This window comes from Rattus rattus, chromosome 5 (genome assembly GCF_011064425.1).
Source record: "Rattus rattus isolate New Zealand chromosome 5, Rrattus_CSIRO_v1, whole genome shotgun sequence".
NCBI lineage: Eukaryota > Metazoa > Chordata > Mammalia > Rodentia > Muridae > Rattus > Rattus rattus.
The window spans coordinates 35,557,366-35,570,433 of record NC_046158.1 but is presented as its reverse complement, the minus strand read 5'-3'; positions in this window follow the sequence as shown (position 1 = coordinate 35,570,433).

Sequence of the window (13,068 nt, the reverse complement as noted above, 5' to 3'; positions counted from 1 at the left end):
ATAATTCATTGTTGCTTTAAAATATTTCACAATGAAGGTGCCAATAAATAATAATAGTTTCCAAACTCATGAGTCTTTGACCACATGTAGATGACAGAAATTCAATTCCAAACAGAAGACCTTCACACATCAAACTTTAGGTCTTTGGATACAGAAAGTCATCTAAAGAATCCAGCTACACTCCTCAAATACCTCTCAGGAATCTCACAACAGCACTCCCAGTATACACATTTCTTGAGTCCTTCCATGACTGGGCACAGATTCAGGAAGGGAAAGGGTGTGTGTGTGTGTGTGTGTGTGTGTGTGTGTGTGTGTGTGTGTGTGTGTGTGTAGATCTGTCTCTATATTTATTGCTTGTTTTCATATTATATAAAGGTAAACTAGTCAATTTTAAAACTTACTTTTCTGGAGTAGGTTTGATTTAATAGTGAAGAAGATGTCTTCCAAGGGGACAATTGCCAAGTGCTTTAAAGGAAAATGATGTAATGGAGAAGGGAAAAAGCAGTCTGACAAAATAACCAAGAGCAATAGAGGAGAAGAGAGATGGTGAGAACGAGAAGAACAGGAAGAAAGAACATAGAGGAGAGAAAAGAGAAGGAACAGGAATTTTGAGTTTGAAGTTCCATTTGTGGGTAAGATATGTAAGAATTTGGGAACACTATGAAACTCAGGAACATACTGCAAGGAAAACTGTCATTAAAAAAGTTGAAGGGCTACAATAAAGAAACAAATTGAGTGGAGACTGTCTTAGGATGGAATGTGTCTACCATTTTCTTCATTTTTTATTCATTCATTTATTCACTCATTCATTCTCTTCATACTGCTTTTCTTCTGGATTTTTTTTTATTTCTGTGTTTTCTTCTTCACATCTTATGTAGAGATGTCCATTGTTGCTAAATTTTGTTCACAATGTCTTCTGACTTCTTCATATTCATTCTTCAAAGGCAGAGAATGCACGAAGACATATCCAGAATATGTTGCCACTTAGTACCTAGTTGATATTTACAACCAAACTTGCTCCCCATGACTTCTTCCCTACGGATCTCACTGATTCTTCACACTACTACCCTCTCCATCCCCATGCCCAGCATGGCACTTTGAAAGCACCACATATTTTCTTCTAAAGTATTATGAGTAAAATCTGATATTTTTTTTACTACTTTTACTACTAGCCTTATCTTTTCATAAAAATGAGTGAAAACATTGACAAACCCCAGGAATTGCTCTAAGATTTGGAGATGGAGAAGGGAACAAATCAGAATAGCACCCTATGAACACTGATGGCAAGTGTGCAAAATAGCGAGTGTGCAAAGAGTGAAAATAAAGTCCTTTGCATTTTCAAGTCAGTGAATTTGGACTGGGGACCTAAGGAAAAGAAAGATCTTGAGCAAAAGAATCCTAGCAGCAGGAAACATCTAAGAAGAGGAGACACAAGATTAGCAGGAGTAAGGCCGTGTTCAGGAAATAAATGCAGCTGCAGTGGGGTAAAAAATGAGGGTTGAGCACAGAAGGACATGAAGTCAAGGATCCTGAAGGATGTTGCTTTCATCCTGAGGACACTTGAAAACTCTTGATCGGGTCTCAGGCTGAGCAGCAGTATGATACTACTGCTTCAGAAGACCATGAAACAAAAAGGGATGTTTGAAAATTGGGAGTGGGTAAATGTGTTAAGTCAATGCTGCTGGTTGGTGAACAGAATGAGAACATGTAAACAGGAAATAGGTAACCCATTACAACTAGTACATAGGGAGGAGGATTTGAAGGAAATAACTGCTTCTAATTTGCTTGAGCTAGTGGGGTAAATGCCACAACCAAAAGCAGCACGGGTTGGGGAAAGTATTTGGTTTATATCTTACAGTCCATCCTCCAGGGAAAGCCAAGGCAGGAAGCAGGAAGTAAAGCAGGGAGCACAGGAGCTTGTTCCCCTGACTTGCTCAGCTATTCTTAAATGCAGCCTAGGGTGTCAGTTCAGGGATGGCATGCCCCGCAGTCTGCTGGGCACTCCTATGTTTGTTAACAATCAAGAGAATAACCAACACGCAGGCCACAGGCCTGATGTCAAATGGAAGCTATTCCTTAACTGAAGTTTCCCCTTCCCAGAGTGGTCTAGGTTTGGGTCAAGTTGATGAAAACAAAAACAAAAACAACAGCAAAAACAAAAACAAAAATCAATGACAACTGATGAGCATGTTTGAACAGAATGGTGTTAAGCAAGCTGAGAACTGGAAAGGATGAACATGTATACGGATTTGAGGAATTTGCTATTAAGGGGGAAGAAATGGAAATAGATAAAAACAGAGTTGGAGTAAGAGTGCTTATAAGATGGAAGATACAAAGACTTATTTCTAATAGATGAAATCCAAGGAGAAGAGGAAACGGATGAAATAGAAAGGAAAGACCACAGGGCTGGTGGTTACAGGCATGGGAAAGAATCTTAGCAGTAGTACTGAGATTAGTCTCAGATGGGAACATCGCAGAGAGCCCTTCAGCATGCATGTGTGTTTGTGTGCATGTGTGTGTGCATGTGTGCGTGTGTAAGGGGTGGGTAGAGTGTGTGGGTACAGATGCCACAGAAGAGAAACTGAAGCTGAAATTCTCGCCTAGTTGGTTAATTTTCCTTGGTCAAATAAAATCCATATCTTGAAGTGCAGGAATAAAGATCGATGAAATATTAACACCCACTGAAAGAAAAGATGAGAAGACCTGATGAAGGCCAGAAGAGAGAAAAAAAGAAAAGAGATTTGAAATAATCTCCCATGAAATTTCAGAGCTGAGAAATGCAACAAGGTTGCCAGGAAATGTGAAGGAACAGAGAATTAGATTTAACCAAGATTAGAGTTCTTGGTGAATGTCTACACCACAGCGAGAATAAATGTGGAGTTGTACTGTGTCTACCTATTCTTTCTGCATAATCAGCTTGCGAGAACTAGTTGGCTTACATCATATTATAACTTGAGTGAACGATAAACTTTTATTTTGTTGAGACTGAGCTTGGGGAGTGCGGGGAAGTACTGCTGGTTAGATAGGCTAATGTTGATTATCAGAATACATGCTTGTTAAAATTGTATCTATTTCCTTACTTGGTTTAAACATCAACTCGAAAGATTATCTAGGTCTTCCCCAGTTCCTAGTTCCTAGCTGGACACCATTTTTGCTTTGATGTGTGTCACATCTTTCAACCTCTGCTTTATAAACTCTGAGCTTTCATAGTATCTCTCACTGAGGCATTTGCCACCATAAAAAATTGTTGAATAGAGGAATGAGGAGGAACGGGAAAGTATTTCGTAAGATTTAGAGTTATATTCATTTATTCTATTTTTGTAGTTCCTTCAGGAGGGAGCATTGGATGACAATGCCTTTGTTTTCATGGTGAAGAGTGCAGGCATTAAGAGACTCTGATGAGCTTGCTTCATACGCAATGATATAAAATCGTGCTTGGTGAGTCAGGGATAGGCTTTTTCTTTGTATATTTGTTTTTGTTTTGTTTCTTGGCAGTCCACGGTGCTGCATTTCTTCAATTGGCAATGTCTCTAAGCAATGCACACCTTTGTTGGAGACCTTTGAGGTGACATTTGCCTTTGCCCAAATATGCTACTGAGAACACAGGGCAACGTTTTCAAAAGCAATTCTATTTTTCACATCTGTAGAATAATCACAACCAATGGGAATGTGTTGACAATGAAGATACAGTTAACTAGGAGGGCAATCCAGGAGCTTTGAGGGTGTGCGTGCAGCCATTCCAGACTCTGATTAAAATATAAGCATTTTAGACATGTTAAATATGCTCCTAGGTGACAGAAGATGGGGAAGTTGGGCTGTCAAAAATATGTGATACCTGCCATACTTTCTCTATAAAATAGTGCAGATGGGGACTAGAGAAACAATTCAGTGCTGGGCACTTGTCTAGGGAGCATGGGGTCCTAGGTTTAAACCCAGCACTGGAAAAGACTGGAATAAAAATAATGCAGTTAGAATCACAAGTTACCAAAGAAAAGGATATCATTAGGGCTATTTAGTTTTCACTTCTCCTTTATTTCATACTAAACATTTGCTTCAACTGGCCCCCAGAGTGCTCCAAATTAGAGAGAAATTATGAGTGGTGGGGAGATGTATTCTAATCAACAAATCAGAGCATCCCGTTTTTGTGCGTTTCTATATCTCCTGTACCCTACCTTCTCTGCCTCTGTCCCTTCCCCTCTATCTGTATACTTTTTCTTTTGTTAATAACTGATATACCATGTCACGATATTGGTCTCAAAAGTAAATTTATATTCACCCCAGATAGAGAGGGTAATGACAGACCAACTAAGGAATCCCATTCAAATCCAGTTCAGTGAAACACTAAGCTTGCTAAGGTTCTTACGCTCGGGCACTGTGGACCTCAGGAGCCCCGCTCCCAGCATAGGTGATGACTCACCAAACTCATGCAGGAGTTCCCCCTCCCTTACAACTTGGAGACAGCTCTCTACCAACCCGCTCGAGCCTCCTTCTCCTCCCCAGAAACTCTTTATTACGTATAGAAGCTCTGGATGGTGGTGGTTGTGCATCTTGTGAACTTCCTTGAGAGTTTCATGGCTTTCTCTGCTCCTCCATCAGAACTGTGCTACTGGACATTGTGTTAGCTATGCCACCACTGTCACACATAACGGATTCCAAGTGCTTCTGGTTTCAAACACTCTATCCCAGGCTTTCAATTATACTTATCCAAGGGCGTACATGCCAGGCACCAACTCATATTGATGTAATCAGTAAACTCCTCCAGGAGCCTCCAAATTTATTCCCACTCTGATTATACATACTGTGACTAATCCTTTTTGGAGGTCGTATTCCCCAGATCATTGTAGACTAAGTACCAAAATTAGCATTTAAGTGTGCAAAGAAGATGCTCATATGATCTATATTAAACTACTCAGATATTTTCAACCTTTACTTTCTATAATTTGTTTACTAACAGGTATATTTATGTATACCTAAAGTTAATTTGTTTACATTGCCAAAATGTGTGTTTTATTATCCCTCACAGTTCATGAAATCTATTTTATATCTTTCCTTGATATAAAATAGTTCCCAGATTGCATGAATGATGTGTGATATCAGTAGTAGCATTTTGCAGTTGGATACTTAACAATGCTAACGTCAGAAGTCAGACAAGCTAGATATCAAAGCGAGACGTCACATGTCTACTGCTTCCAAATCTGGCTGTGGTTATACATCTCACACTACAATAGGAAAGTGATGGTCAGAAGTCAGTGAAGCGACCTTGGATATGATACACAGGGAGGAATAACTCAAATACTTGTCATTAGAATCAAAGTTTGAAGCAGGAACACATCTTAGAAAGCAACTACCCTCATAGAATTTTTACTCACTAACTTTTGTAATTTTTCTGTTGACATATACAAAGACATATCTTTAAGAAATTGCACTGTGTCCTAAAATGATTAATATATGTTACTAGTGCAAAGTAATGGACTTCATTGTGACATTTTCATATATGGAGACACCATAACTCAATCATATCCACTGTCCTTCTCCTTGCCTTGTCCATTCTACTCACCTGCTGCCCAGTCTATCTGTCTAGTTCTCTGTAGTTTAAATACTTACTAGCCTAGTGTACTGTTTCACTGAAGATTGAAGAGCGTCTGATTTTGTGATTCTCATTGCTAACTTGTCTTTTGTTGGTGTTGTTTCTCTTCATTTCTAAACGCCTCACTCTTCCACGCAATTGTCCAACTTTTCCACCAAATTTTGAGCCTGTTTCTATAGACAGCTCCTACTCTGAGCCTTCTCCAAATTTGCTTTTTATTCGATTGTTGAAAGGAGATTATGTTTTCCTTGCTTCTCTGTATATCTGTTCCTGATTATATTATATTTGATGACAGATAGTATATATAAGACATGGATGAAACAAAGGTAAATGATATTTATGCATACATTTCAGTCAGCTTTCAGTTTTCTCTTTGAATTTGTGCCAAACCAGGAAGTTGCTTTAACATTATTTCCTACAAAGGTCTTCCGGTTTATCATAAGAATGGCTGGATTATGGTAGGTCAGATGGGGTCGAGCCTTGTCCATGCACCTTTGTCCAGCTTTGCTCCTTTGCAGAAACAACTGTGACAGGTGGGACAATCCTTTCACGCTGTACTGAAAACGTCAGGTGTAGTAGTGAGAAAAGACAGAGTCTTAAGCAGTTAGTACCTATGCTGAAATTCTTGTTCCTCTACTTGCAGAAACTTAAACTGGATTTCAGGTTGAAATCCTTTTCCACCTTAAGTCCCCCAAATGTCCCTGCCAAGTCAAATATGTCAATGAATATGAAATAAACATCGATGAGTCATGAAACATTAACAGAGTGTTACAGTTGAATTCACATTAGACATCTAAGTGTCTTTGACAAGTTTTGGGACACAAGATCATATGAGTAACCATGCAAGTCAGGAGCAATGGAGCTATGTGGTAGGTAGTAGAATAAAAGTAAAATAAATCATGGTACCTAAAGGTTTCTGAACATCCTTAGCAATTGGCAATATATATTTGAAATGTCTGCATGATAAGATAGGTGATTTCTTTCTGTTTCACTTATGAAAGATTAAAAGTTCTAATAAGCTCAAAACCATTGGTACTAAGATTGTGTTACTTCAATCCTAATTTTTATGAATATGGTGCTAACATTATAGTAAATGTAAGAATTTTTACAGGTGAAATTGTGACTTTTTTTTCTAAAAGCGAGACAGGAAAACTATCTTCCAAATATGTCTGATGCCTGGTAATTCAAAACGGAGAGCAAGATAAAATTCTTTGATTTACCTTATTTGAGCAAATATATCCAGCATTTTGAATCAAAGAAAAGGCCATTTTCTCCAGCTGAATGTGCATTACTTTAGAATAATATAAAAGCAATAGAGCCTTTAGAGTTTGTATTTCACCAAATCTTCAAATATAGGAACTTTGCATAAGAATAGCACGAAAGAAAAGCAGCATCTCTTTTGAGTCAATGTGGAACATTCTAAAATCCAAGCCATAAACATTGAAATACACATGCAATCTCCTACTATTATTGTGTGAGATGCAATGTGTGCTTTGAGCTTTAGTAAGGTTTCTTTTATGAATGTAGGTGCCCTTGCATTTGAAGCATAGATATTTAGGATCGAGAGTTCATCTTGGTGGATTTTTCCTTTGATGAATATGACGTGTCCTTCCTTATCTTTTTTGATAACTTTTGGTCGAAAGTCAATTTTATTCGATATTCGAATGACTATTCCAGCTTGCTTCTTCAGACCATTTGCTTGGAAACTTGTTTTCCAGCCTTTCACTCTGAAGTAGTGTCTATCTTTGTCTCTGAGGTGTATTTCCTGTATGCAACAAAATGCTGGGTCCTCTTTATGTGTAGTCTGTTAGTCTATGTCTTTCTAATGGGGAATTGAGTCTGTTGATGTTGAGAGATATTAAGGAATAGTGATCGTTGCTTCCTGTTACTTTCATAGTTAGAAGTGGGATTTGTGTGTTGCTCTTCTTTTGGTTTTGTTGCAAGGAGATTAGTTTCCTGCTTTTCCTAGGGTGTAGTTTCTCTTCTTGTGTTGGAGTTTTCCATCTATTATCTTTTGTAGGGCTGGATTTATAGAAAGATATTGTGTTAATTTGGTTTTGTCATGGAATATCTTGGTGTCTCCCTCTATGTTAATTGAGAGTTTTCCTGGATAGAGTAGCCTGGGCTGGCGTTTGTGTTCTCTTAGGGTCTGTATATCTACCCAGGATCTTCTGGCTTTCATAGTCTCTGGTAAGAAGTCTGGTGTAATTCTGATAGGTCTGCCTTTATATGTTACTTGACCTTTTTCCCTTACTGCTTTTAATATTCTTTCTTTGTTTTGTGCATTTGGTGTTTTGACTATTATGTGACAGGAGGAATTTCTCTTCTGGTCCAATCTATTTGGAGTTCTGTAAGCTTCTTGTATGTTTATGGACATCTCTTTCTTTAGATTAGGGAAGTTTTCTTCTATAATTTTGTTGAAGATATTTACTGGCCCTTTAAGTTGGGAGTCTTTGCTCTCTTCTATACCTATTATCCTTAGGTTTGATCTTCTCATTATGTCCTGGATTTCCTAGGTTTTCTATCTGCAGGGTTGTCTCCCTTTGTGATTTTTTGTTTGTTTGTTTGTTTCTATTTCCTTTCTTTAAATCCTGGATGGTTTCATTCAGTTCCTCACCTGTTTGGTTGTGTTTTCCTGTGATTCTTTAAGGGATTTTTGTGTTTCCTCTTTAAGGGTTTCTACTTGTTTACCTGTGATGTCCTGTATTTCTTTAAGGGAGTTATTTATGTCCTCCTTAAGGTCCTCTATCATCATCATGAAACGTGATTTTAAAATCCAAATCTTGCTTTCCCAGTGTGTTTGGCTATCCAGTGTTTGCTTTGGTGGGAGAACTGTGCTCTAATGATGCCAAGTAGTTTGGTTTCTGTTGCTTAGGTTCCTGTGCTTGCCTCTGGCCATCAGGGTGTCTCTAGTGTTAACTAGTCTTGCTGTCTCTGTAGTGGCTTGACCCTTCTGTAGGCCTGTGTGTCAGCACTCCTGTATACCTGTTTACTTTCAGCTGGATCTGAGAACAGAGAGAACCTGAAGTCTCCAGGTGAGTCACTTGGAGTGAAAGAGTTGGCCTTACTCTGCTCTCAGCTGTCTCCTGAGAGGCTCAGTCAGAGCATGACAAATACAGAGGCAAATGCTTGCAGCAAACAATTGAACTGTGAATGGGGTCCCCATTGGAGGAATTAGAGAAAGGATTAAAGGGGCTTGGAACCCCATAACAACAACAATACCAACAACCAGAGCTCCCAGGGACTAAACCACTACCCAAAGAGTACCCAAAGAGGACAAACCCATGGCTCCAGATGCATATGTAGCAGAGGATGGCCTTGTTGTGCACCAATGGAAGAAGAAACCCTTGGTCCTGCCAAGGCTGGATCCCCAAATGCAGGGGAATGTCAGGAGGTGGGGGGTTAGAAGAGGTGATGGTCATGGAGGGGGAACACCCTTACTGAAGAAAAGGAGGGGTATGAAATACGGGGCTTAGGGCTTCGAAACTAGGAAAGTGAATAACATTTGAAATGTAAATAAAAAATATCTAATAAAAAATAAAAATATAAATATAAAATGGAAATACACATGCAATGGGAAACAGAAGCAGCTGCTTTCCATGTGTCTGTCCATTTGATCCCCGTTATTAATCCTTATAAATATTTCTATAACATTTGACAAGTTTATTCTTTTTTCTTACTTTACTACCTTTTGACGATTTCAAATCTATATTTAATGTATTTTGAGCTTAAACACCCCCTAAGCCATTCCATTCCCCTATTCTCCCACTTAATTGCATCTTCTGTTCATTGAGTTCATCTCCTAATTCATGTCTTGTTGTTGCTACCTACTGGGTTTAATTAGGCTACTTGCCTAAACATACATGAGATGTCATCTTTTTTTTTCTTTGAATTTTTTAGTTGTTCCACTATTGCTTGGGATTTACTTTGGGTATTCAAAAGCCCCGTATTTCCAAAATCAGAAGTGCCATGTGGTTATGTCATTCTTATGTTCTATCTGACTAGCTATGTGATTCTAATGTGGTAATAAATCCCCAATCTAGCATCCTTTGGTGTGATCAAATATGAATAAGTATTAAGAAGATCAAGATAAACATCTGTTGTTCAAATAAAAGCAAAGTTTTAAAACTGGTCCCATTGGTACCATCAAAGAGCAGTCAGGACAACTTTTTTCTTTTTTTTTTTTCCTTTTTTTCTTTTTGAGAGAAATAAATCTTAGAGAGGTTAAGAAAACTAAAAACCAGAAGATTGCTACACTTCAAACTCCACTATGCTTTGTCTTCTTCCCCATGTATAGTGATTTAGGGGTAGAATAGATTACCGCTAACATCAAGAATTGCCTACAGAAGGCATTAACAGAGCCTTTTGATGATCATCTTCAAGAAAGCAAAACTCCACACAGCCAACTATAAGGTAAGTAAGGAACTCATGGATTAAAAGAAACATTGATTAAGAGCTCAATGTAAGGAGAAATAAAGTATTTGGTACTCACACATAGATTTTTGAACTTGCATCAATTAACAGTAAGGAGATCTTGTTTTCCTCTGTTCCTTCCCTCTCCTTCTGTATTGAATTCTGTTCCCACTCCTCCCTTTTTTCTCATTTCCTCCTCTATATCACTTGCATCCTATTATATCATTCTCTTTTGAGACCCTTTTTTCTGATTTACATTATGACACTTACTCAAAATTCAAGGATAACTGATGATGGGGCACCCAGCCCCATTAAGTTTTACAGCAGAACTTCAGCACCTGGAGTCCAGAGAACATCATGGGAGAGAGGGTATAAAGATTATAAGAGGCAGATGACAGGATATTGTGAATTATGCCTCCTAAAATAATGACAGGAAACACATCCATGGTATCTCAATAATATTGCTGCCTAGCAAGACTTGACAGTTATAGCACCAATAGACATACTGTTGTGAAGGAGTAGACCTGTAGATAATTATCTACAGGCAACTAAAGACTGCCGAGAAAGTCACTTCAAGTGATCAGCCCCCTAATAGGTTATTCATTTCCAATTGGCCAGCTCTGAAATGACACAAACATACAAGTAACACTAAACAGATTCATCGGGTTTTATTTATATATTTATGATTTATATGTATATATAACAAGAATTAAAGAAAAAGAGGCCATGAGTTGTACAGGGACCATGGTATCAGGGCATTGGAGGAGGTAGAGGAAGGAAATTTCAGACAGCAGGGTTACAACATTTTAAGTGAGGTTATGATTTTGCATTAGCCACAGTCATAGCAGTCCTTGGCCAGCTATCCAGCATGTAGCCAGATGTCGCTTGAAGCATGTGGGTTGTACACACCAGAACTGGGTGTCTATTTTACTATTACTGATATTTGGTGAATTTTCCCCTTCAGGTATGAGTTTCCAGCTCTGGAATTTCCACTAAATTTCTTATGATTATCTTTAACTTTGTATATATTTTGTTTGGGTCTTCTTTGAATTCTTGAATATTCAATAATGTTATATATTTATTCAAATACATTTTTATTTGTATAATTTCTCTTAATGCACGTGATCTGAAAAATTCCATCACTACTTCAAGTTCTATTCATATTTGTGTGTCTTAAATTCAGGTCATAGATTAGTAATATGCTCATATGTTTAGTAATTTTTACTAGATGCTGGAAATTATTATTGTTACTTTGTTGAGTAATAGATTTGGTAGTATTTATTTAAATGATGCTGGAATTTGTTTTGTCAGGCAGTTGGTTTCCTTGGGAATAGCTATATCTTTTTAAGATTTTTTTCCTAAGTATTACTCTAATTCAGGTGTGTACAATCTACAATCTTCAGCTTATATCCCAGGATCTTTGAAATGGCCATAGTAATCATTATTTTCCTTACTTAAGACTATATAAGACACATATAATCATATGTACATACATGACTGTTTGTATGTATTCCTTTTCTTCTACTGTGGTAAGACACTATGACAAAGGCAAATTCTAAAAGATAATAGTTCCAGAGGGTTAGAGGTGGTGATGGTATCATGAAGGCACGACAGCAAAAAGAGTTGACATCTTCAATCATAAGCAGGAGGCAGACAGAGCAAGGTCCCAGTACTTTGGTTCCCCATACCTGTTTTGTCATGATGTGACCCTTTAAGAACCAAAAGCAAAGAAAATATCTTACCCCTCTGGTTGTTTCCATGATGTATTCTGTCTCAATTATGTAAAGTAACCTCCAGATTTTTTTTATTATTATTATACCGGGGTGCTTAAGTTATCCTGTTTTGTTGTTTGTTTGTTTCTTTGTATGAATTTGATAGTTTCTCTTTCAAGGTCTGTAAAAAATCGTGTTGTAATTTTGATGGACATTGTATTGAATCTGTAGATTGCTTTTTTGTAAGATGGCCATTTTTAACTATGTAAATCCTACCCATTTATGAACATGGGAGATTTTTCCATCTTCCGGTATTTTCTTCAATTTCTTTTTTCAGGGACTTGAGGTTTTTGTTATACAGATCTTTTACTTGCTTGGTTAGAGTCACACCAAGGTATTTTATATTAGTTGTGACTATGGTAAAGGGTGTTGTTAGCCTAATTCTTTCTCAGCTGGTTTATCATTTATATAAAGGTGGGCAACTGATTTTTTAGTTAATTGTGTGTCCAGCCACTTTACTGAAGGGGTTTATCAGCTATAGAAGTTCTCTGGTAGAATTTTTGTATTCACATATGCAAAAATTAAATATATATATATACATATAATTTTTATATATGTATAACATATATAAATTATATACTATATAAATTGCAAATAGAGATATTTTGATTTCTTCCTTTCCAATTTGTATCCCCTTGACGTCCTTTAGTTATCTTATTGCTCTGGCTAGAACTATAAGAACTATATTGAAAAGATATGAAGTTGGTAGCCTTGTCTTCGCCCTTATTTTAGTATAATTGTTTTAACTCTCCATGTAACTTGATGGCTATTAACTTGCTGTATACTGCCTTTATTGCGTTTAGGTGTTTAGGTATTTATCATACATCCCTGATCTCTCTAAGACTTTTACATGAAGGAGTGTTGAATTTTGTCAAAGGCTGTTTCAATAATTAATGAGATGACCATGTGATTTTCTTTTCAGTTTGTTTATATGGTAACATTTAATCAATTTACATTGATGGATTTTTATATATTGAACAATGCCTTCACCCCTGGGATAAAGCCTACTTGATCATGGTGAATGATGTTTCTAATATGTTCTTATATTTGGTTTGCCAGTATTTTATTGAGTATTTTTGCATAAATATTTTTAAAGGAAATTGGTGTAAACTCTTCTTTCTTTGCTGAATCTTTGTGTAGTTTAGGTATCAAGGTGACTGTGATCTCATAGAATGAATTGGCAGTGTTCCTTCTGTTTCTGTTTTGTTCAGTAGTTTGAGAAGCACTGGTATTATCTTTTTTTTTTGAAAGTCTGGTATAACTCTGTATTAAAACTATCCTACCCTGGGCTATTTT